The sequence below is a fragment of the Bremia lactucae genome, linkage group LG15, assembly GCF_004359215.1.
Source record: "Bremia lactucae strain SF5 linkage group LG15, whole genome shotgun sequence".
Classification (NCBI taxonomy): Eukaryota; Oomycota; class Peronosporomycetes; order Peronosporales; family Peronosporaceae; genus Bremia; species Bremia lactucae.
In genome coordinates, this window is record NC_090624.1 from 1,117,826 (window position 1) to 1,141,254 (window position 23,429).

The following is a 23,429-nucleotide window of genomic DNA, read 5'->3' on the forward strand; positions in this document are numbered from 1 at the left end:
GCTCTAGGAGCGATCCTTAGAATCACTCCTTTCCTGGTGATGCAAACTAGCATCACCACCAGCATTCTTCCCTTCTCGGTCACTTAGTTCCTCGTGACGTATACTAACGTCACCAGAGTGATCGTCGGCATGGAGTCATCATCAGATAACTCCCCGCCAAAGCTGTCCGTTGAGTCGAACAAGCTCGTCATCATCTCTTTGGTTGTTACGTCAGATTTCTGCAATTCAGTTCAGCGCTCTACGATCGAATGAAGGCATATAACGTTCAATCGCTGTCGGGTCGAGTGGGAGTGAAGTTCAAAGAGCGTCTCGAGCAGCAACGTTACCGGTAAGTACCAGATTAGTAACAGCATGCTAATCCTACCGGGGTTGTCTGAAATGGTCGTCCAAAGGTGGTTGTCCGAAAGCGGTTGTCTGACGGCGGGAATGACGTCATTGAAATAAAGTCATTGGAAGCCTCGAGAAGTTGAAAGAGATTCATATAAATGATAAGCTTAGACGTATTAATAGAGATTACGAACTAAGGTCCATAATATGTTTACTTTGCATTTTGCATCCTACTACACAAGTGCCTTTTCTTCAGGTTATGAGCCCAAGCTCGTTCAACTCTGCCTCCGCTGCCATCAACTCTGCCTCGACCGCCATGCAATCTTCAATGACCCGGATCAACAAATTCGACGGAACCAACTTCCATGCCAGGAAGTTCACGATGTAAATGGTGCTCGAAGTGCTCGAGGAGCGTGACCTTTAGGAGGTCGTATGCGGAAAAGTCAAATTCGAGGACTGCCCGACGGCGCTGGATCAAGCAACGTACAAGCGAAAGTCCCGTAAGGCGATGGCTGCGATGTGTTTTTCCATGGAAGACTCGCAGTCCCCGTTGGTGCGCTCAGCTAGTAAGGCATTTAATGCATGGTCAAAGGTGGAAGACCACTTCGAGAAAAAAAGCCTTGTCAACAAGCTCATTTTTCGTCGGCGTTTCCTCACAGCCATGACGGAGGAAGGTGATGATGGGCTCCCGCATATCAACAAGCTCAAGACACTGGCGGAGCAGCTTGATGCGGTTGGCGCACAAGTCGGTGAGGTACAAGTCGGTGAGGACGACATGGTGATCACGCTTCTAGGGGGTCTGAGCGAGTCGTACCAGTTTCTGATAACGGCGTTGGAATCGCATTTACTAGGGAGCTGGTGACGTCTCGGCTGCTTCACGAGGATATGAAGCGCCAGGAGCAAGGCGGTGATGGAGCTGTGGTTGGCCAGGCGTTCATGATGAGTGACAAGAAGCGCAATGGATGGCCAGCAAAGAAGACTGGTGCGTGCAACTACTGCGGCAAGATGTGTCATTGCATTGCGGAGTGCTCCTCGCGAATTCAAGACATCAACAGCTATCCTCGACAAAAATTTCAGCGAGCATATGCTGTGCGAGATGAAGATGCGGACGAATATCTGTTTTTGGTTGGAGAAGCTCAAGTGTCATCTGTGTGGCTGATCGACTCAGGTGCGACTCAGCAGTGTCGCACTCCAAGATGTTCCGGGAAAAACTACAAGAAAATGGACCCAGTTGATGTACATCTCGCGGACGACGCTGTTGTCCAAGCGATTGGTGTTGGTGACATCGTGATGGCGATGACTACTCCAAGCGGCATCAAAAAGGATTTGCTTAAGGAAGTATGGTACATTCCCTAAATCAGTCGCAACTTGTTTTCTGTCGGACGATTCACCAAAGACGTCGCTCCAGTGACTTTCGACAACAAGTGCTGCTCGATACAGCTAAAAGGAGACGTTTGGACAATCGGCACTTGCGCTGAAAAGGGTTTGCTTCAACTAAGCATGTCTTCGGTACTGGCATGGGAGCCTCAAAATTCGGCTATTTCGAAGTCGTTTCTTTGGCATCTCCGTCTTGGACCAATTGATTACGGCGGACAAGACGCCATAATAAAAAACAATCTTGCAACCGGTGTCAAAATCGGGTCAGTCAAGCAGGAAGCTTTGCGGAGGCTGTGCGCTGGGAAAGCAAAGTCGTGTCAAGTTCCAGTCTGCCTCAACAGATCGCTCAAATCTCTTTTGATAGTTGTTCTTAGCGACGTGTGTAGACCGATGAGGACTTCCACTATCGGCAAGATGAAGTACTTTGTTACTTGCATCGATGACAAGTCTCAACACTGCACAGTTAATCTTATGCGTAACAAGTCCAAAGTCTTTAACAAGTTTGTTCACTTTGTAAATTTGTGAAGAATTTGCTCGGCAATTCCGTCAAGATGCTTTGCAGTGACACAGCGGCGAGTACAAGTCAGCTAAGTCGGCCAAATTCTGCTCCGATCGCGGCATTGTCCAGAAGTTTACGCTCCCGTATACTCCTGGTGGTCCTGCCACGCGGCCAAAAAGCTAAAAGCAGTAAGTGTGTGTTGAAGGTAAAACAAACTGCTGATGGACGCATCGAGCGATATAAGGCACACCTCACCTTAAACAGTCTTCCCGAATGTGCAACCAATCAATCGACGAGCTCATGCGCAAGACTGGATTTACCAAGTGCGAAATGGACCATTGCGTGCACGTTAATCGCGATGAAATGACCAAGATACTTGTGGTGATCTACGTCGACGATCTAATTCTTGCGTACTGCAATATGGCTTTACTTGAGGCGACAAAGCGTGCTTTGAGAAAGTGGTTTAGGATGTCCGACTTAGATGAGCTGAAGTTCTGTCTCGGAATGCAAGTCGAGCGAAATGACGAGTCTGGTGATGTGTCAATGCGGTAAACCAAGTTTCTGCAGTCAATTCTTTTCAAGTACGAAATACGACATGCAGGATTGCAAGCCTGTAAAAACGCCTCAAGACATTGGATTAAAGCTGACCAAGGCTATGTGTGAAGATGGCTGCAAGCACCACGAGACAATGAAAAACGATCCGTATCGCAGTGCTGTTGGTTGTCGGTGCCTTAATGTATTTGATGGTTGGTACTTGCCCGGACCTTGCTGCCGCTGTGGGAATTCTAAGTCAGTATGCTGCTGATCCTTACTCGACTCACTGGCAAGCAGTTAAGCGTGTGTTTCGGTACGTGCAAGCGACTCCAACACATGGACTTCAATTTTTAGGATCCGGTTGCGGTAAATCGGTAGGCTGCTCGGATGCCGACTGGGCAGATGACATCGAATCAAGACGAAACACCAGTGGATACGCGTTTGTACCGAATAAAGCGTGCAATATCTGGCGAAGTAAGAAAATGCGGACGGTTGCACTATCTTCGACTGAGGCTGGGTACATGGCACTATCAGAAGCTATTCAAGAGGCAGTTTGGCTCAAGGCTTTTATGCGCGAACTCGGCGAAGACTCAAGCGATGAAGCTGTGAATGTGTACGAAGATAATCAAGGTGCAATTGCGTTGGCCAAGAACCCCAAAAATTCCACAAGCGCACCAAGCATATCGACATTCGATACCATTTCGTTCGTGAGAAGGTTGAAGATGGTCATGTAATATTAGCGTGCTGCTCGACACTCGAAATGTTAGCAGATCTTATGACCAAGCCGATTTCTTCAATTCAGTTCAGCGCTCTACGATCGAATTAAGGCATACAACGTTCAATCGCTGTCGGGTCGAGCGGCAGTGAAGTTCAGGGAGCGTCTCGAGCAGCAACGTTACCGGTAAGTACCAGATTAGTATCAGTATGCTAATCCTACCGGGGTTGTCCGAAATGGTTGTCCGAAATGGTTGTCCGAAATGGTTGTCCAAAGGTTGTTGTCCGAAGGCGGTTGTCTGACGGCGGGAATGACGTCATTGAAATAAAGTCATTGGAAGCCTCGAGAAGTTGTAGGAGCTTCCTGTAAATGATTAGCTTAGACGTTTTGATAGAGGTTACGAACTAGGGCCCATAATATGTTTACTTTGCATTTTGCATCCTACTACACAAGTGCCTTTTCTTCGGGTTATTACCAAACTCGTTCAACTCTGCCTCCGCTGCCATCAACTCTGCCTCGACCGCCATGGAATCTTCAACGACCCGGATCAACAAATTCGATGGAACCAACTTCCATGCCTGGAAGTTCACGATGTAATTGGTGCTCGATCGTGCTCGAGGAGCGTGATCTGTGGGAGGTTGTATGCGGAGAAGTCAAGTTAGAGGACTGCCCGACGGCGCTGGACCAAGCTACGTACAAGCGAAAGTCCCGCAAGGCGATGGCTGCGATGTGTTTTTCCATGGAAGACTCGCAGCTTCCGTTGGTGCGCTCGGCTAGTGGGGCATTTGATGCATGGTCAAAGCTGGAAGACCACTTCGAGAAGAAGAGCCTCGTCAACCAAATCTTTTTTCGTCGGCATTTCTTCACAGCCATGACGGAGGACTCCCGCATATCAACAAGCTCAAGACACTGGCGGAGCAGCTCGATGCGGTTGGCACTCCGGTCAGTGAGGACGACTTGGTGATCACGCTTCTAGGGAGTCTGAGCGAGTCGCACCAGTTCCTGATAACGGCATTGGGATCGCGTTTACTAGGGAGCTGGTGACGTCTCGGCTGCTTCACGAGGATATGAAGCGCCAGGAGCAAGGCGGCGATGGAGCTGTGGTTGGCCAGGCGTTCATGGTAAGTGACAAGAAAAGCGCAATGGACGGCTAGCAAAGAAGACTGGTGCGTGCAACTACTGCGGCAAGATGTTGTTGTCAAGGATGCGCCTCGACATGCACAAGACTAACCGGTAAAGTACCGGTAGATCATCGACATCGCACGACAGCGACATCTGCATGCGACAGCACAGCAGATGGTTCCGCTAACGTTCGATGATCTACTTCAAGATGCGCAAATGATCATGTTCAAGATGGGACCTCCACGTGGTAGAAGCTAATTGGCTAGATTGGATGAAGCCGGTAAGTGAATCCAGAAGAGTATCCAGTAGGCTTAGAGGTAGCAAACGTTTTGCGAGCTAAGGATCTTTAATATATTTACTTTGCATTTTACCAACTAGTGCTCACTTGACCTTTACATTAGATTATGAGCCCAAGACCCGCAAACTCTGCCGCCCCCGCCCCTGCCTTCGCCTTAGCCATGGACACTGCTGTGACCACGACGCCCGCATCAACAAGTTCGACGGATCGAACTTTCACTTGTGGAAATTTAAGATGCAAATGGTGCTGGAGGAGCGGGACCAATGGGACGTGGTAAGCGGGGAGGTGAAGTCTGAGCACCTGTCGAACCCGTTCGACCAAGCGACCTACAAGCGTAAGTCCCGCAAGGCCATGGGGATGATCTGTCTTGCGATGGAGGACTCGCAGCTGCCTTTGGTTCGATCGGCAAACGGCGCGCATGATGCATGGTCGCGTCTGGAAAGGCATTTCGAGAAAAAGAGCTTGGCGAACAAGCTCTTCTTACGTCGACGCTTTTTCACGACGATGATGGACGAAGGTGATGACGTGCTTCAGCACATCAACAAGATCAAGACATTGGCGGAACAGCTGGACGCAGTCGGCGCTCCGGTCAGCGAGGTTGATCTGGTTGTCACGCTTCTTGCAAGTCTTAGCGAGTCATACGCGTTCCTGATTACTGCGTTGGAGTCAAGATCCGACTCGTTGTCGTGGGAGCTCGTGACGTCTCGGCTTATGCATGAAGATTTGAAATGCAAGGAACAAGGTGGCGTCGATGGAGCCGCGCACGGGCAAGGACAAGCGTTTATGACTACGGACAACGGACGGCGCAAGGGACGTCAAGCGCCTGCTAAGGCTGGCAGTGCGGGCCATTATTGTGGAGAGCACGGACATTGGATCGCCAAGTGCCCGGTGCGAATTCGTGAGAATGCTGATCGGCAACGACCAGCACAGCGTGCAAACATCGCGCAGAGTGAAGACGACTCGGGCGATTTTCTGTTTCCAGTTGGTGGTAATTCAGGAACCTCCAAGTCGAGTTGCGGATGGCTGGTCGACTCGGGTGCTACGCAGCACATGACTTTTTCGAAAGAATTTATGATGAACTACAAGGATTTTTCTCCGGTGGATGTTCGTCTGGCCGACGACGGCATTGTTCAGGCGATCGGGACTGGTGACATTGTAATGTCTATGAAGACGCCTCAAGGAATTAAAAAGGGTAAGCTTCGTGGGGTATGGCACACACCGAAGTTATCGCGCAATCTTTTCTCCGTTGGACGCTTTACAAAGGATGTTGGACCAGTCACGTTTGAAAGCGATGGCTGTTTTGTCAAGGCCAAAGGAATGCAGTGGAAGCTTGGAGCTCGAGAGGGCAAAGGGCTATTCAAGTTATGCATGACGCCTGTCAGTCTTGACGAAGCCAATGTGACAAGCTCGTCGGGATGTCATGGGGACACCAACTCGTACCTCTGGAATCTTCGACTTGGGAACATTGGATATAGTGGTCTTGATACTATCGTCAAAAGAAACTATGGTGTTGGCATTGATCTTGCGTCGATCAAGCAGTGGAAGCTGTGCGATAGTTGTGCACTAAGCAAACAAACGCGAGTGAATTTTATGCCAAAGTCGCCTCATCGTGCAAAGAAAATGTTGGAAGTTATTCACAGCGATGTGTGCGGACCTATGCAGTGAACGACTTTTAGCGGCAAGCGGTACTTTGTCACTTTCACGGATGAGTACTCGCACTTTACCACAGTATTTCTGCTAAAGAACAAGTCAGAAGTTGCCGACAAATTTGCTGAGTTTTTTGCGTTTGCTGAAACTCAGACTGGCAAAGTTGTTAAAGCTCTTCGCTGCGATAATGGTGGTGAGTACACTTCAGGTGAAATGGCCAAGTTCTGTAAGCGGCGAGGTATCGAGCAAAAGTTCACACCGGAATGCGCAAGATGTATGATCGAGCATGCTGGACTGCCGAAGACATATTGGGGTGAAGCAGTTATGACCTCTGATTTTCTTCGAAATCGTAGCCCAACTCGAGGAATTGTCATGGATAAGTCACCGTACCAAGTTTGGACTGGAAAAAAAGCTTCGCTGACAAATCTAAAAGTGTTTGGATGTCATGCCTTTGTAACGTTCCCAAAGAAAAACGCAGCGAGATCCGGGCGTGTGCCGACCATAAGGTACATTAGGCAGCCCACAGCATTTCTATACGGCACACTGACCATATTCTTGCTGTGCTCGCATCCACCTTCACACATGGACTTATTCAGCTTGAGACCTAGATCCTGAGGCGTCCTGACAGGCTTGCTATTTTCCATGTTGAACTTGGTCAGAATATCACTTGCAAACTTCGTCTGCCGCATCGTCAGTGTTTCAGTCTTGAAATCTTGATCAATTTCAATTCCAAGAAAATACTTGAGCTGACCCATATCTGTCATTTCGAATCGGCGATTCAGCGCTTCCTTGGTTTCTTGAAGCATCTTGCTGGTACTGCTTGCCAGAATCAAGTCATCGACGTAGAGCGCAACGAAGATCATCTCTTGATCATCTCGTTTCATGTTAACACAGTGATCGAAATCACACTTCTTGAACTTAAGACCAAGCATGAAATCGTCAATGGTCTTGTTCCACATACGTGGTGACTGTTTCAGCCCATACAGTGACCGTTGTAGCTTGCACACGTAATCTGGATTGGCTGTATCACTGAAGCCATCCGGCTGTGCCATGTAAATATCTTCGTCCAGTTTACCATTAAGAAACGCCGTCTTCACATCCATTTGGTGAACTGTGAGTCCGTACTTGGCAGCCAAACTGAGCAAAATCCGAATCGACGTAAACTTTGCCACCGGCGCAAACGTTTCTTCATAGTCGATGCCAAATTTTTGAGCGAAACCTTTCGCCACTAGACGCGCCTTGTATCGCTCGACTTCACCATCTTGGTTTTCCTTGACGCGAAACACCCAGCGATTGCCTATTGCCTTACGTCCTTTCGGCAGAGGCACAAGCGTCCAAGTCTCATTTATTGCAGTGAATCCATTTCCAAGCTGCACGCCTCCTCCCACTCAGCTGCGTTGTTGGATTCCATCGCCGACTTGAATGTTGTCGGCATTTCTCCCACTGAATTCACAACATACGCAGCCTCGAAGTCTTGAGCTGTGGCTGACATTTCTTCAAGCGATTGGTAACGATTTGTTCGTTTAGGTCTTGGCACTTCAGTCGCTTTTTCGAGCGATTGAGTTCTTTGGTGTCGCTTACTGCCAGTCTCAACTTCTTCTTCCTGCGCAGATTCTTCATGGTCCGTTTGGTCGTGCTGTGGGGAGTCCTGATCTGTCGCTTCTTCATCATCTTGAACAACGACCTCACTCTTGCGACGGTCGCGCCTCCCACTGTCGAATGTGTCTTCCATAAACTTTGCGTCGCGGCTGACAAACACACGATTACTTTCCACTTCTTCGAATCGATACGCTTTCTCATGCTCAGAATAGCAGCAGTTGGGGTGCTTAGTCAATTCGCGGCAGACCCATGTCCGACATATTGGCAAGCTTTAAAAAGGGTCTTCAGGTATATACAAGGCACAAGGACGCACGGCATCGAGTTTCAAGCATGAAGTCAGGATGGACTGCAAGGATTTTCATATGCTGCCGGAGACACGATGTCGCGAAGAAGTACAAGCGGCTACGCCTTTATGATGAGCGGCGGATGTGTTAGCTGGAAGAGCAAGAAACAACGCACGGTAGCACAGTCGTCAACGGAATCCGAGTACATGGCGCTCTCAGAAGCAACACAGGAGGCAGTGTGGCTTAAGACTTTCCTGATCGAGCTTGGTGAGATGCATAAGAATAATGCGGTCAAGATCTACGAAGATAATCAAGGCTCAATTGCACTGGCCAAGAATCTACAGTTTTATAAGAGGACCAAGCATATCGACATTCGCTATCACTTCGTGCGCGAAAAGGCTGAAGATGGCCAAGTTGTCTTGGAATACATTTCGACGACCAACTTGCTAGCGGACCTCATGACAAAGCCAATTCCTGCGACTCAGTTTTGTGTGCTTCGAAACAAGCTTGGTGTACAAGGACCAGAAGCTGCCGAGTCAAGTGGGAGTGTTGTCAAGGATGCGCCTCGACATGCACAAGACTAACCGGTAAAGTACCGGTGGATCATCGACATCGCACGACAGCGACATCTGCATGCAACAGCCCAACAGATGGTTCCGCGAACGTTCGATGATCTAGTTCAAGATGCGCAAATGATCATGTTCAAGATGAGTCCTCCACGTGGTAAAAGCTAATTGGCTAGAATGGATGAAGCCGGTAAGTAAATTCAGTAGAGTATCCAGTAGGATTAGAGGTAGCCAACGGTTTGCGAACTAAGGACCTTTAATATATTTACTTTGCATTTTGCCAACTAGAGCTCACTTGACCTTTACATTAAATGTGTCATTGGATTGCGGAGTGTTCCTCGCGAATTCAAGACATCAACAGCAATCCTCGACAGCAATTCCAGCGAGCATATGTTGTGCGAGATGAAGAAATGCGGACGAATATCTGTTTTTTGTTGGAGAAGCTCAAGATTCATCTGTGTGGCTGATCGACTCAGGTGCGACTGAGCAGTGTCGCACTCCAAGATGTTCATGAAAAACCACACGAAAATCGACCCGGTTTATGTCCATCTCGCGGACGACGGTGTTGTCCAAGCGATTGGTGTTGGTGACATTGTGATGGCGATGACTACTCCAAGCGGCATCAGAAAGGGTTTTCTTAAGGAAGTATGGCATATTTCGAAGCTCAGTCGCAACTTGTTTTCTGTCGGACGATTCACCAAGGACGTCGATCCAGTGACTTTCGACAACAAATGCTGCTCGATACAGCTAAGAGGAGACGTTTAGACAACTGGCACTCGCGCTGAAAAGGGTTTGTTTCAACTAAGCATGACTTCGGTACTGGCATGCGAGCCTTAAAATTCGGCTATTTCGAAGTCGTTTCTTTGGCATCTCCGTCTTGGACATATTGATTACGGCGGACAAGACGCCATAATAAAAAAACAATCTTGCAACCGGTGCCGAAATCTGGTCAGTCAAGCAGGGAGCTTTGCGGAGGCTGTGCGCTGAGAAATCAAACTCATGTCAAATTCCAGTCTGCCTCAACAGATCGCTCAAAATCTCTTCTGGTAGTTGTTCACAGCGACGTGTGAGGACCGATGAGGACTTCGACTTTCGGCAAGATGAAGTACTTTATTACTTTCATCGATGACAAATCTCGACACTGCGCAATGTATCTTATGCGCAACAAGACCGAAGTCTATAACAAGTTTGTTCACTTTGAAAAGTTAGTGAAGAATTTGCTTGGCAATTCCGTCAAGATGCTTTGCTGCGACACGGCGGCGAGTACAAGTCAGCTAAGTCGGCCAAATTCTGCGTCGATCGCGACATTGTCCAGAAGTTTACGCTCCCGTATACTTCTGAACTCAACGGTGAAGCCGAACGGATGAATCGGACCCTTCTCGAGTGTGCACGGTGCATAATTAAGCATGCTGGGTTCGCCAAGTAGTGCTGGGGAGAAGCAGTTATGACAGCTGTTTTTCTTCGTAACCGTCTGCAAATTCGTGCACAAGGCTCGCTTAAGACTCCACACGAGGAATGGATGAAGAAAAGCCGATACTTGCAAATGTCAAGGTATTTGGGCTGTCATGCGTATGTGCACGTCCCAATGGAAAAGCGCTCGTAATTGGACGTTTAAGCAAGGCTGTGCCGTTTTTTCGGATTTTCGGAGCACGAAAAGGCGTATCGCTTCGAGCAACTATCAAAAGGCCGGATTATTGTAATTTTCGCGAGCGAAGTTTATGGAGAAGACATTCGACAGCGGGAAACACCGGCAAGACTCTGATAAGACAACCGAATTCCACAACGAAATTGCGGTGACTGACGGTGAAGAAATCGGCAAAGATATGTACGAAGAGTCGTCCAAAATTCCACCATTACAAGAGCAGACGCAAGAATCTGAGCAGTTGGATGCGGACTTTATTTCAGGATCGAAGCGCTATCTGAGGACTCAATCGCTTGAAAATTTGTCTCGACCATCAAGTGCTCAACAAAGGGGGCGTTTTAGTCGCGCGAGTGAAAAAAACACCAGCTCAAGGTCAACAAAGGCCTCTTGAATACATAGCTCTGCTTGCGTCGATCAAGGAAGAAGAAAAAGACTCTGCGTACACTGTAGATTCTGTGGGAGAAGTGCCGACACCATATATATGTCAGCTGTGGAATCCAGCAACGCCAGCAAGTGGAAGGAAGCGTGCACATCCGAGTTTAAATCGCTGACCAAGAATGAGACACGGGAGCTTGTGGTCTTGCCACGCGGCCAAAACGCTATAAGCAGTAAGTGTGTGTACAAGGTAAAACAAACTGCTGATGGACTCATCGAGCGATATAAGGCTCACCTCTGTTGAAGCTTGACGAAACTTGAAAAGATAGTTGTTGTGTGTTCTTGGGCAAAGCCGAGAGGAAACTAGTGGGGAAGAATGGAAATCCGAAAGTGATTGTATTATAGACTTAGTTCACTTCTTATCTAGCTACATCTAAGCCAATCATCTACATCCTTCTTGAAGCTTCTGGAAGCTTCGAGAAGGTTCTGCCCATCGCGACTTTTCATCTTGGGCGTAATCAGCCGTGGCGTCATCATCCATGGCGTCATCATTATGACGTCATCCTGCAATACCGGTACTTACCGGTATTTACTGATTGCCACTTACTGCTTCAAATATATCTTGAGCAGTTCCTCGTCCAGCACAAATCTCGGATTGGACATTTAACACGCCCCCGCAATGCGAACTTGTTTTAATTCCAAGCGCTGATGTCAATTCCTTGTGTCGTGGCCCGTGAAGTCCTTTGGTCATGATGTCTGCCAACATCACTGCAGTTTCACAGTATTCCAATTTTACTTCGCCGCGCTTGACTTCATCACGGATGTGATGGTACTTGATGTCGATATGTTTGGCGCGGCCATGATTAACAGGATTCTTCGTCATCTTGAGGCATGATTGATTATCTTCACGTATGTTGAGATCGAGTCCTTCTTCATTCGCAGCAGTCAAAATTTCACACAGCAACCGATGAATCCATTTGCCTTCTTGAATAGCTAAGCTAAGTGCAATGTACTCTGCCTCGCTTGTCGACAACGAGACACTTTGCTGCTTCTTGCTGCCCCAACTTATTGGTGCACCCAACAGCATAAAGGCGTATCCTGATGATGACTTGCGGTCTGAATGATCGCCAGCCCAGTCTGCGTCAGAATATCCTTGAAAGTTGATCACCCCACTCGACCGATAACAAATTCCGTGCGACTTGGTGCCTTGCAAGTAGCGTAGAATACGCTTTACCGCAGTCCAGTGTTCTTGCTGTTGATTCTCCATAAAACGTGACACATAACCCACAGCATACGCGATATCAGGACGCGTCGCAGTCATCAAGTGCATCAACGCCCCCGCTGCTTCTCGAAATGGAGCATCTACCTTGCTTTGGCTCTTGCTTGGTAAAAGTTGGGAGCTCAGATCGACTGGGCTGACAGTGGCCTTGCAGTCATCCATTCCGAAACGCTTGAGGATGTCGTCGATATAGCGTTGTTGACACATGGTGACACTGCCGTCTGGCTAATCAAATAGCTCAATCCCCAGTACAAACGTGCACTTGCCGCTGTCGGTCATCTCGAATCGCATCTTGAGGTCATTTTTCGCTTGCGCGATCAGGTCTGCTGAGCTGCCTGTCACCAAGACATCATCCACATAGACCAGTAGAAGAGCGCAATGACCATTTACCACCTTGATATATAGACATGGATCGAAAGCTGATACTTTGAATCCAATAGAGCACACGAATTCGTCGAATGTCTCATTCCACGCACGTGAAGCTTGCTTGAGACCATAAATTGCCTTTACCAACTCGAGACAGTCAAAATCACCATCAATTTTAACACCTTCTGGGCTGATGCAAATACCTTCTCCTTCATCACACCATACAAAAATGCTGTCACAACGTCGAGGTGGTGGTGCCAGAGGCCAGTCGAAATACCTGGTAATTGCAATGACCATTCGCAATGTCACGTACTTGACAACTGGTGAGAAAGTCTCCGTATAGTCGATACCATATTTCTGTCTGAAACCTTTAGCAACCAGGCGTGCCTTGAATTTCTCGAATGATCCATCCGCTTTTCGCTTGATCTTAAACACCCACTTCGTACCGATGGCGCGCTGGTCATTCGGAAGTTTGGCAGCACGAAAAACACCCCGGAAGTCGCATTGATTTCAACTCAGCTTGTATCGCCTTGCGCCAATGCACTTGATGCGGACCATTGATTGCTTCTTGAAATGTTGCAGGCTCTGCCAGATCGGTTGCTTCCACCGCGTTGGCACTAGCACGCCAGAATGTCGGTGGCGTCATATTATCGTCTTGATCGCTGTTGCCCTTTTCTTCTTCATCGTTTATCATATCTCAACCATTGGATCGACTTCTCTGGTGGCGGTCGTATGCGCTGTCTGGTGCACTTGCTTGTTCTAATCCAACGTTTTGATGACCAGCGCGCACGACATTGTTGTTGGGCCGAGATTTGCGCTTACCGGTCTGCTTGTATTCGACTTGACGCACATCATCTTCGTTGATTTCAAGAGAATCAAGGTCCGGAACGGTATCATTGAGACCTTCATTCGACGACTCCATCGAAAAACCAAAGCAAGATTCATCGAAGTGAACGTCCCGACTAATCACCACTTGCTGGGACTTAATGTCAAAAACTCGATACGCTTTGGATGTTTCTTCATACCCCATGATAATTCCAACATGAGATTTGGCGTCCCATTTGAGGCGTTTCTCTTTCGGTGTTAGAATAAACGCTCGGCATCCCAGAACACGCATGTGTTTGACACTTGGTTTGCAGCCGTGCACGATCTCAAACGGTGTCATATGAGAAATCTTGGGCGACGGTAGTCGATTCTTTATGTAGATGGCCGTGATTGCTGCCTCAGCCCAAAAACATTTGTCCAGCTTTGCGTGGTGCAGCAAGCTACGTCCGATCGTGACGATGGTTCGGATGGCACGTTCTGCAGTTCCGTTGGTTTGATGCGCATATGGCACTGTGACCTGCTGCTCAATTCCTTCATCTTCATAGAACATCTTGAGCGAGTTGGGGAGAATTCTCGAGCTCCATCGTGGCGAACGAACTTGACCTTTTTGGAAAATTGAGCTTGGATCTTGACAATGTAATTCCGGATGCAGTTCTCGCTCTCGGACTTGGTACGTAAACAGAAACCCTTCATGCACCCACTAGCTTCGTCAACGATCAGTAGCAGGTATCTGCTACCACCAATTGAAACTTCTTCCATAGGGCCACAGATGTCGAAGTGGATCAGCTCAAACGTGTCGTAATTGCGCTTGTCACGGTTGCTTGGAAATGGTTTTTTGACCATTTTTCCTTGTTGGCAACCCAGACATATACTTGATCCACTCGAATTTGAAGACATTGAGGCATCTTTAACCATTCCACTCTTGATCATTTTTCGAAGAATTTCCAATGGTGCATGACCCATACGTGCATGTAAACTAATAGATTGGGAGCTCGTTGCGGTGTTCACAGACACGTGTGGTGTCCGAAGCCAGTAGAGTCTATCGATGAGATCCGCTGTTGCCACAACTTGGGTCGTGTTCTTTCGTGCCACATGCATCTTGGAACCGTCAAATACAACTTGAAATTTCCCAGACTTGTTGATGTGCGGAACCGATAGAAGATTCTTGTTCATGCTTGGTACGAATAACGCATTCTTGATCTCGATCTCATATTCATCGCCGTTGGGCAACACCACCGTCTCAATGATAGTTTCTACTCCCTTGATTGCGGCCTTACGTCCATCAGCAACCGACAGCTCACCTTCATCTTGTTCATTGAGGCTTGTAAACTTCTTCTTCTTGTTGCAGATGTGATTTGTTGCACCGCTGTCAACCGCCCACATTCCGGGCATACTCATGTTGTTCGACAATCCACATTCCATCGAAACGGCAAAGGCGATTCGATCTTGATATTCGTAGTTGTCTTCAATGCGCCATTAGGCATTGTTGGCCCCGCGTCCACGACTAGTGCCGCCGCGTCTTGGCCCCTTGTTCTCAGCTTTCTGCTTGGTCCAGCACTTGTCTATCGTGTGCCCCAGCTTCCCGCAATACGTGCAATGGTGTGGCTCACGTTTGGCACTGAACGCTTTCGCTGCGTCTTCAGTCTTCACCACTGTAGCCTTCGCACCTTGTCGCTTGATGTGCTCGTTGGTAAGCACTTTTACGACGTCCCGCGATCGTAGCTCCGCGCTGTTCATCTCCAGATTGAGCACTACATTCTCGTAGCTCTTGGGTAGACTGCGCAGCAAACAAATCGCGACGTCCTCGTCCTCCATCTTCGCGCCGATGCTACTTAGCTTCGCGCTGATGTTGAGGACATCATTGCAATGATGCAATACATTACCGCCTTCGGGCATTTCCATGCTGAACAACTGGCGTTTCAAAAAGATACGCCCAGCCTTCTGTGACCCACCATAAAGTGTCCTGATCCGCGCCCACGCCACCCAGGCTTCTTCACACTCATCAACCACGTGATGGTAGTCCGCGTCCATATGCAAGAGCATAATTCCAAAGGCGACGTTGCTTGCCTTGACGTAGTCGTCTGAAGCCCGAGGGTCCGTGAACGTCGGTGAAACCTCGCGGTTCACGACATGCCAGACCGATTTGGTCAGGAACACGCCACGCATGTAGCGGCTCCAAGTAGCATAGTTGTCCCCATTGAATCTGTCAATGGAGACCTTGGCCGTGGAATCTTGCGAAGAGGACATGGCACTTGGGCTCATAACCTGTTGAAGCTTGACGAAACTTGAGAAGATAGTTGGAGTGTGTTCTTGGGCAAAGACCGAGAAGACACTTGTAGGGAAGAATGGAAATCCGAAAGTGATTGTATTATAGACTTAGTTCACTTCTTATCTAGCTACATCTAAGCCAATCATCTACATCCTTCTAGAAGCTTCTGGAAGCTTCGAGAAGGTTCTGCCCATCGCGACTTTTCATCTTGGGCGTAATCAGCCGTGGCGTCATCATCCATGGCGTCATCATNAAGACGTATCCTGATGTTGACTTGCGGTCTGAATGATCGCCAGCCCAGTCTGCGTCAGAATATCCTTGAAAGTTGATCACCCCACTCGACCGATAACAAATTCCGTGCGACTTGGTGCCTTGCAAGTAGCGTAGAATACGCTTTACCGCAGTCCAGTGTTCTTGCTGTTGATTCTCCATAAAACGTGACACATAACCCACAGCATACGCGATATCAGGACGCGTCGCAGTCATCAAGTGCATCAACGCCCCCGCTGCTTCTCGAAATGGAGCATCTACCTTGCTTTGGCTCTTGCTTGGTAAAAGTTGGGAGCTCAGATCGACTGGGCTGACAGTGGCCTTGCAGTCATCCATTCCGAAACGCTTGAGGATGTCGTCGATATAGCGTTGTTGACACATGGTGACACTGCCGTCTGGCTAATCAAATAGCTCAATCCCCAGTACAAACGTGCACTTGCCGCTGTCGGTCATCTCGAATCGCATCTTGAGGTCATTTTTCGCTTGCGCGATCAGGTCTGCTGAGCTGCCTGTCACCAAGACATCATCCACATAGACCAGTAGAAGAGCGCAATGACCATTTACCACCTTGATATATAGACATGGATCGAAAGCTGATACTTTGAATCCAATAGAGCACACGAATTCGTCGAATGTCTCATTCCACGCACGTGAAGCTTGCTTGAGACCATAAATTGCCTTTACCAACTCGAGACAGTCAAAATCACCATCAATTTTAACACCTTCTGGGCTGATGCAAATACCTTCTCCTTCATCACACCATACAAAAATGCTGTCACAATGTCGAGGTGGTGGTGCCAGAGGCCAGTCGAAATACCTGGTAATTGCAATGACCATTCGCAATGTCACGTACTTGACAACTGGTGAGAAAGTCTCCGTATAGTCGATACCATATTTCTGTCTGAAACCTTTAGCAACCAGGCGTGCCTTGAATTTCTCGAATGATCCATCCGCTTTTCGCTTGATCTTAAACACCCACTTCGTACCGATGGCGCGCTGGTCATTCGGAAGTTTGGCAGCACGAAAAACACCCCGGAAGTCGCATTGATTTCAACTCAGCTTGTATCGCCTTGCGCCAATGCACTTGATGCGGACCATTGATTGCTTCTTGAAATGTTGCAGGCTCTGCCAGATCGGTTGCTTCCACCGCGTTGGCACTAGCACGCCAGAATGTCGGTGGCGTCATATTATCGTCTTGATCGCTGTTGCCCTTTTCTTCTTCATCGTTTATCATATCTCAACCATTGGATCGACTTCTCTGGTGGCGGTCGTATGCGCTGTCTGGTGCACTTGCTTGTTCTAATCCAACGTTTTGATGACCAGCGCGCACGACATTGTTGTTGGGCCGAGATTTGCGCTTACCGGTCTGCTTGTATTCGACTTGACGCACATCATCTTCGTTGATTTCAAGAGAATCAAGGTCCGGAACGGTATCATTGAGACCTTCATTCGACGACTCCATCGAAAAACCAAAGCAAGATTCATCGAAGTGAACGTCCCGACTAATCACCACTTGCTGGGACTTAATGTCAAAAACTCGATACGCTTTGGATGTTTCTTCATACCCCATGATAATTCCAACATGAGATTTGGCGTCCCATTTGAGGCGTTTCTCTTTCGGTGTTAGAATAAACGCTCGGCATCCCAGAACACGCATGTGTTTGACACTTGGTTTGCAGCCGTGCACGATCTCAAACGGTGTCATATGAGAAATCTTGGGCGACGGTAGTCGATTCTTTATGTAGATGGCCGTGATTGCTGCCTCAGCCCAAAAACATTTGTCCAGCTTTGCGTGGTGCAGCAAGCTACGTCCGATCGTGACGATGGTTCGGATGGCACGTTCTGCAGTTCCGTTGGTTTGATGCGCATATGGCACTGTGACCTGCTGCTCAATTCCTTCATCTTCATAGAACATCTTGAGCGAGTTGGGGAGAATTCTCGAGCTCCATCGTGGCGAACGAACTTGACCTTTTTGGAAAATTGAGCTTGGATCTTGACAATGTAATTCCGGATGCAGTTCTCGCTCTCGGACTTGGTACGTAAACAGAAACCCTTCATGCACCCACTAGCTTCGTCAACGATCAGTAGCAGGTATCTGCTACCACCAATTGAAACTTCTTCCATAGGGCCACAGATGTCGAAGTGGATCAGCTCAAACGTGTCGTAATTGCGCTTGTCACGGTTGCTTGGAAATGGTTTTTTGACCATTTTTCCTTGTTGGCAACCCAGACATATACTTGATCCACTCGAATTTGAAGACATTGAGGCATCTTTAACCATTCCACTCTTGATCATTTTTCGAAGAATTTCCAATGGTGCATGACCCATACGTGCATGTAAACTAATAGATTGGGAGCTCGTTGCGGTGTTCACAGACACGTGTGGTGTCCGAAGCCAGTAGAGTCTATCGATGAGATCCGCTGTTGCCACAACTTGGGTCGTGTTCTTTCGTGCCACATGCATCTTGGAACCGTCAAATACAACTTGAAATTTCCCAGACTTGTTGATGTGCGGAACCGATAGAAGATTCTTGTTCATGCTTGGTACGAATAACGCATTCTTGATCTCGATCTCATATTCATCGCCGTTGGGCAACACCACCGTCTCAATGATAGTTTCTACTCCCTTGATTGCGGCCTTACGTCCATCAGCAACCGACAGCTCACCTTCATCTTGTTCATTGAGGCTTGTAAACTTCTTCTTCTTGTTGCAGATGTGATTTGTTGCACCGCTGTCAACCGCCCACATTCCGGGCATACTCATGTTGTTCGACAATCCACATTCCATCGAAACGGCAAAGGCGATTCGATCTTGATATTCGTAGTTGTCTTCAATGCGCCATTAGGCATTGTTGGCCCCGCGTCCACGACTAGTGCCGCCGCGTCTTGGCCCCTTGTTCTCAGCTTTCTGCTTGGTCCAGCACTTGTCTATCGTGTGCCCCAGCTTCCCGCAATACGTGCAATGGTGTGGCTCACGTTTGGCACTGAACGCTTTCGCTGCGTCTTCAGTCTTCACCACTGTAGCCTTCGCACCTTGTCGCTTGATGTGCTCGTTGGTAAGCACTTTTACGACGTCCCGCGATCGTAGCTCCGCGCTGTTCATCTCCAGATTGAGCACTACATTCTCGTAGCTCTTGGGTAGACTGCGCAGCAAACAAATCGCGACGTCCTCGTCCTCCATCTTCGCGCCGATGCTACTTAGCTTCGCGCTGATGTTGAGGACATCATTGCAATGGTGCAATACATTACCGCCTTCGGGCATTTCCATGCTGAACAACTGGCGTTTCAAAAAGATACGCCCAGCCTTCTGAGACCCACCATAAAGTGTCTTGATCCGCGCATACGCCACCCAGGCTTCTTCACACTCATCAACCACGTGATGGTAGTCCGCGTCCATATGCAAGAGCATAATTCCAAAGGCGACGTTGCTTGCCTTGACGTAGTCGTCTGAAGCCCGAGGGTCCGTGAACGTCGGTGAAACCTCGCGTTTCGCAACATGCCAGACCGATTTGGTCAGGAACACGCCACGCATGTAGCGGCTTCAAGTTGCATAGTTGTCCCCATTGAATCTGTCAATGGAGACATTGGCCGTGGAATCTTGCGAAGAGGACATGGCACTTGGGCTCATAACCTGTTGAATCTTGACGAAACTTGAAAAGATAGTTGAAGTGTGTTCTTGGGCAAAGACCGATAAGACACTTGTGGGGAAGAATGGAAATCCGAAAGTGATTGTATTATAGACTTAGTTCACTTCTTATCTAGCTTCATCTAAGCCAATCATCTACATCATTCTAGAAGCTTCTGGAAGCTTCTGCCCATCGCGACTTGTCATCTGGGGCGTAATCAGCCGTAGCGTCATCATCCATGGCGTCATCATTATGACGTCATCCTGCAATACCGATACTTACCGATATTTACTGATTGCCACTTACTGCTTCAAATATATCTTGAGCAGTTCCTCGTCCAGCACAAAGTTCGGATTGGACATTTAACAGTGCCTTAATGTATTTGATGGTTGGTACTTGCCCGGACCTTGCTGCCGCTGTGGGAACTTTAAGTCAGTATGCTGCTGAACCTTGACTCACCGGCAAGCACTTAAGCGTGTGTTTAGGTATTGCAAGCGGCTCCAACACATGGACTTCGATTTTTAGGATCTGGTTGCGGTGAATTAGAAGGCCTCGGATGCCGACTGGGCAGTTGACATTGAATTAAGACGAAGCACTAGTGGATACGTGTTTGTACTGAACAAAGCGTGCAATATCTGGCGAAGTAAGAACAGCGGACGGTTGCACTATCTTCGACTGAGGCTGAGTACATGGCACTATCAGAAGCTACTCAAGAGGCAGTTTGGCTTAAGGCTTTTATGCGCGAACTCGGCGAAGTCTCAAGCAATGAACCTGTGAATGTGTAGGAAGCTAATCAAGGTGCAACTGCGTTGGCCAAGAACTCCGAATTCCACAAGCGCACCAAGCATATCGACATTCGATACCATTTCGTTCGTGAGAAGGTTGAAGATGGTCATGTGATATTAGAGAGCTGCCCGACGCTCGAAATGTTAGCAGATTTTATGACCAAGCCGATTTCTGCAATTCAGTACAGCGCTCTACTATCGAATTAAGGCATACAACGTTCAATCGCTGTCGGGTCGAAAGGGAGCGAAGTTCAGGGAGCGTCTCGTTTCCATGGAAGACTCGCAGCTTCCTTTGGTGCGCTCGGCTAATAAGGCATTTGATGCATGGTCAAAACTGGAAGACCACTTCGAGAAAAAGAGCCTTATCAACAAGCTCTTTTTTCGTCGGCGTTTCCTCCCAGCCATGACGGAGGAAGGTGATGATGGGCTCCCGCATATTAACAAGCTCAAGACACTGGCGGAGCAGCTTGATGCGGTTGGCGCACAAGTCAGTGAGGACGACTTGGTGATCACGCTTCTAGGGGTCTGAGCGAGTCGTACCAGTTCCTGATTACGGCGTTGGAATCGCGTTTACTAGGGAGCTGGTGACGTCTCGGCTGCTTCACGAGGATATGAAGCGCCAGAACCAAGGCGGCAATGGAGCTGTGGTTGGCCAGGCGTTCATGATGAGTGACAAGAAGCGCAGTGGACGGCTAGCAAAGCAGACTGGTGCGTGCAACTACTGCGGCAAGATGTGCTATTGGATTGCGGAGTGTTCCTCGCGAATTCAAGACATCAACAGCAATTCTCGACAGCAATTCCAGCGAGCATATGTTGTGCGAGATGAAGATGCGGACGAATATCTGTTTTTTGTTGGAGAAGCTCAAGATTCATCTGTGTGGCTGATCGACTCAGGTGCGACTCAGCAGTGTCGCACTCCAAGATGTTCATGAAAAATCACAAGTAGATCGACCCGGTTTATGTCCATCTCGCGGACGACGGTGCTGTCCAAGCGATTGGTATTGGTGACATTGTGATGGCGATGACTACTCCAAGCGGCATCAGAAAGGGTTTGCTTAAGGAAGTATGGCATATTCCGAAGCTCAGTCGCAACTTGTTTTCTGTCGGACGATTCACCAAGAACGTCGCTCCACTGACTTTCGACAACAAGTGCTGCTCGATACAGCTAAGAGGAGACGTTTAGACAACTGGCACTCGCGCTGGAAAGGGTTTGCTTCAACTAAGCATGACTTCGGTACTGGCATGCGAGCCTTAAAATTCGGCTATTTCGAAGTCGTTTCTTTGGCATCTCCGTCTTGGACATATTGATTACGGCGGACAAGACGCCATAATAAAAAAACAATCTTGCAACCGGTGCCGAAATCTGGTCAGTCAAGAAGGGAGCTTTGCGGAGGCTGTGCGCTGAGAAATCAAACTCATGTCAAATTCCAGTCTGCCTCAACAGATCGCTCAAACTTTCTTTTGGTAGTTGTTCACAGCGACGTGTGTGGACCGGTGAGGAGTTCGCCTTTCGGCAAGATGAAGTACTTTATTACTTTCATCGATGACAAATCTCGACACTGCGCAATGTATCTTATGCGCAACAAGACCGAAGTCTATAACAAGTTTGTTCACTTTGAAAAGTTAGTGAAGAATTTGCTTGGCAAGTCCGTCAAGATGCTTTGCTGCGACACGGCGGCGAGTACAAGTCAGCTAACTCGGCCAAATTCTGCGTCGATCGCGACATTGTCCAGAAGTTTACGCTCCCGTATACTCCTGAACTCAACGTTGAAGCCGAACGGATGAATCGGACCCTTCTCGAGTATGCACGGTGCATGAATAAGCATGCTGGATTAGCCAAGGAGTGCTGGGGAGAAGCAGTTATGACAGCTGTTTTTCTTCGTAACCGTTTGCAAATTCGTGCACAAGGCTCGCTGAAGACTCCACACGAGGAATGGATGAAGAAAAGCCGATACTTGCAAATGTCAAGGTATTTGGCTGTCATGCGTATGTGCACGTCCCAATGGAAAAGCGCTCGAAATTGGACGTTTAAGCAAGGCTGTGCCGTTTTTTTGGAAATTCGGAGCACGAAAAGGCGTATCGCTTCGAGCAACTATCAAAAGGCCGAATTAGTGTAATTTTCGCGAGCTAAGTTTATGGAGAAGACATTCGACGTACGGAGTGGACTTTGAAGAGACATTGCCTCCTGTGGTGAAATTTACATCAATTCGGATTATTCTGAGTATAGCGGCTTAGATGGCTGTTAAGACAGCGTTTCGTAATGGTCTGCTGGATGAAGAAATCTGCATAAAGTAGCCTGAAGGTTTGGTCAGCTCCAAGTATCCAGATCATGCGTGCAAGCTCAAGCGTGCACTCTACGGCCTTAAGCTTTCTCGGATGTGCAATCAATCAATCGACGAGCTCATGCGCAAGACTAGATTTACCAAGTGCGAAATGGACCATTGCGTGTACGTTAGTCGCGATGAAATGACCATGATACTTGTGGTGATCTACGTCGACGATCTAATTCTTGCGTACTGCAATATGGCTTTACTTGAGGCGACAAAGCGTGCTTTGAGAAAGTGGTTTAAGATGTCCGACTTAGGTGAGCTGAAGTTCTATCTCGAAATGCAAGTCGAGCGAAACGACGAGTCTGGTGATGTGTCAATGCGGTAAACCAAGTTTCTGCAGTCGATTCTTATCAAGTTCGAAGTACGACACGCAGGATTGCAAGCCTGTAAAAACGCCCACAAGACATTGAATTAAAGCTGACGAAGGCTATGTGTGAAGATGGCTACAAGCGCCACGAGACAATGAAAAACGATCCGTATCGCAGTGCTGTTGGTTGTCGGTGCCTTAATGTATTTAATGGTTGGTACTTGCCCGGACCTTGCTGCCGCTGTGGGAACGCGAAAGTCCCGCAAGGCGATGGCTTCGATGTGTTTTTCCATGGAAGACTCGCAGCTTCCGTTGGTGCGCTCGGCTAATAAGGCATTTGATGCATGGTCAAAACTTGAAGACCACTTCGAGAAAAAGAGCCTTGTCA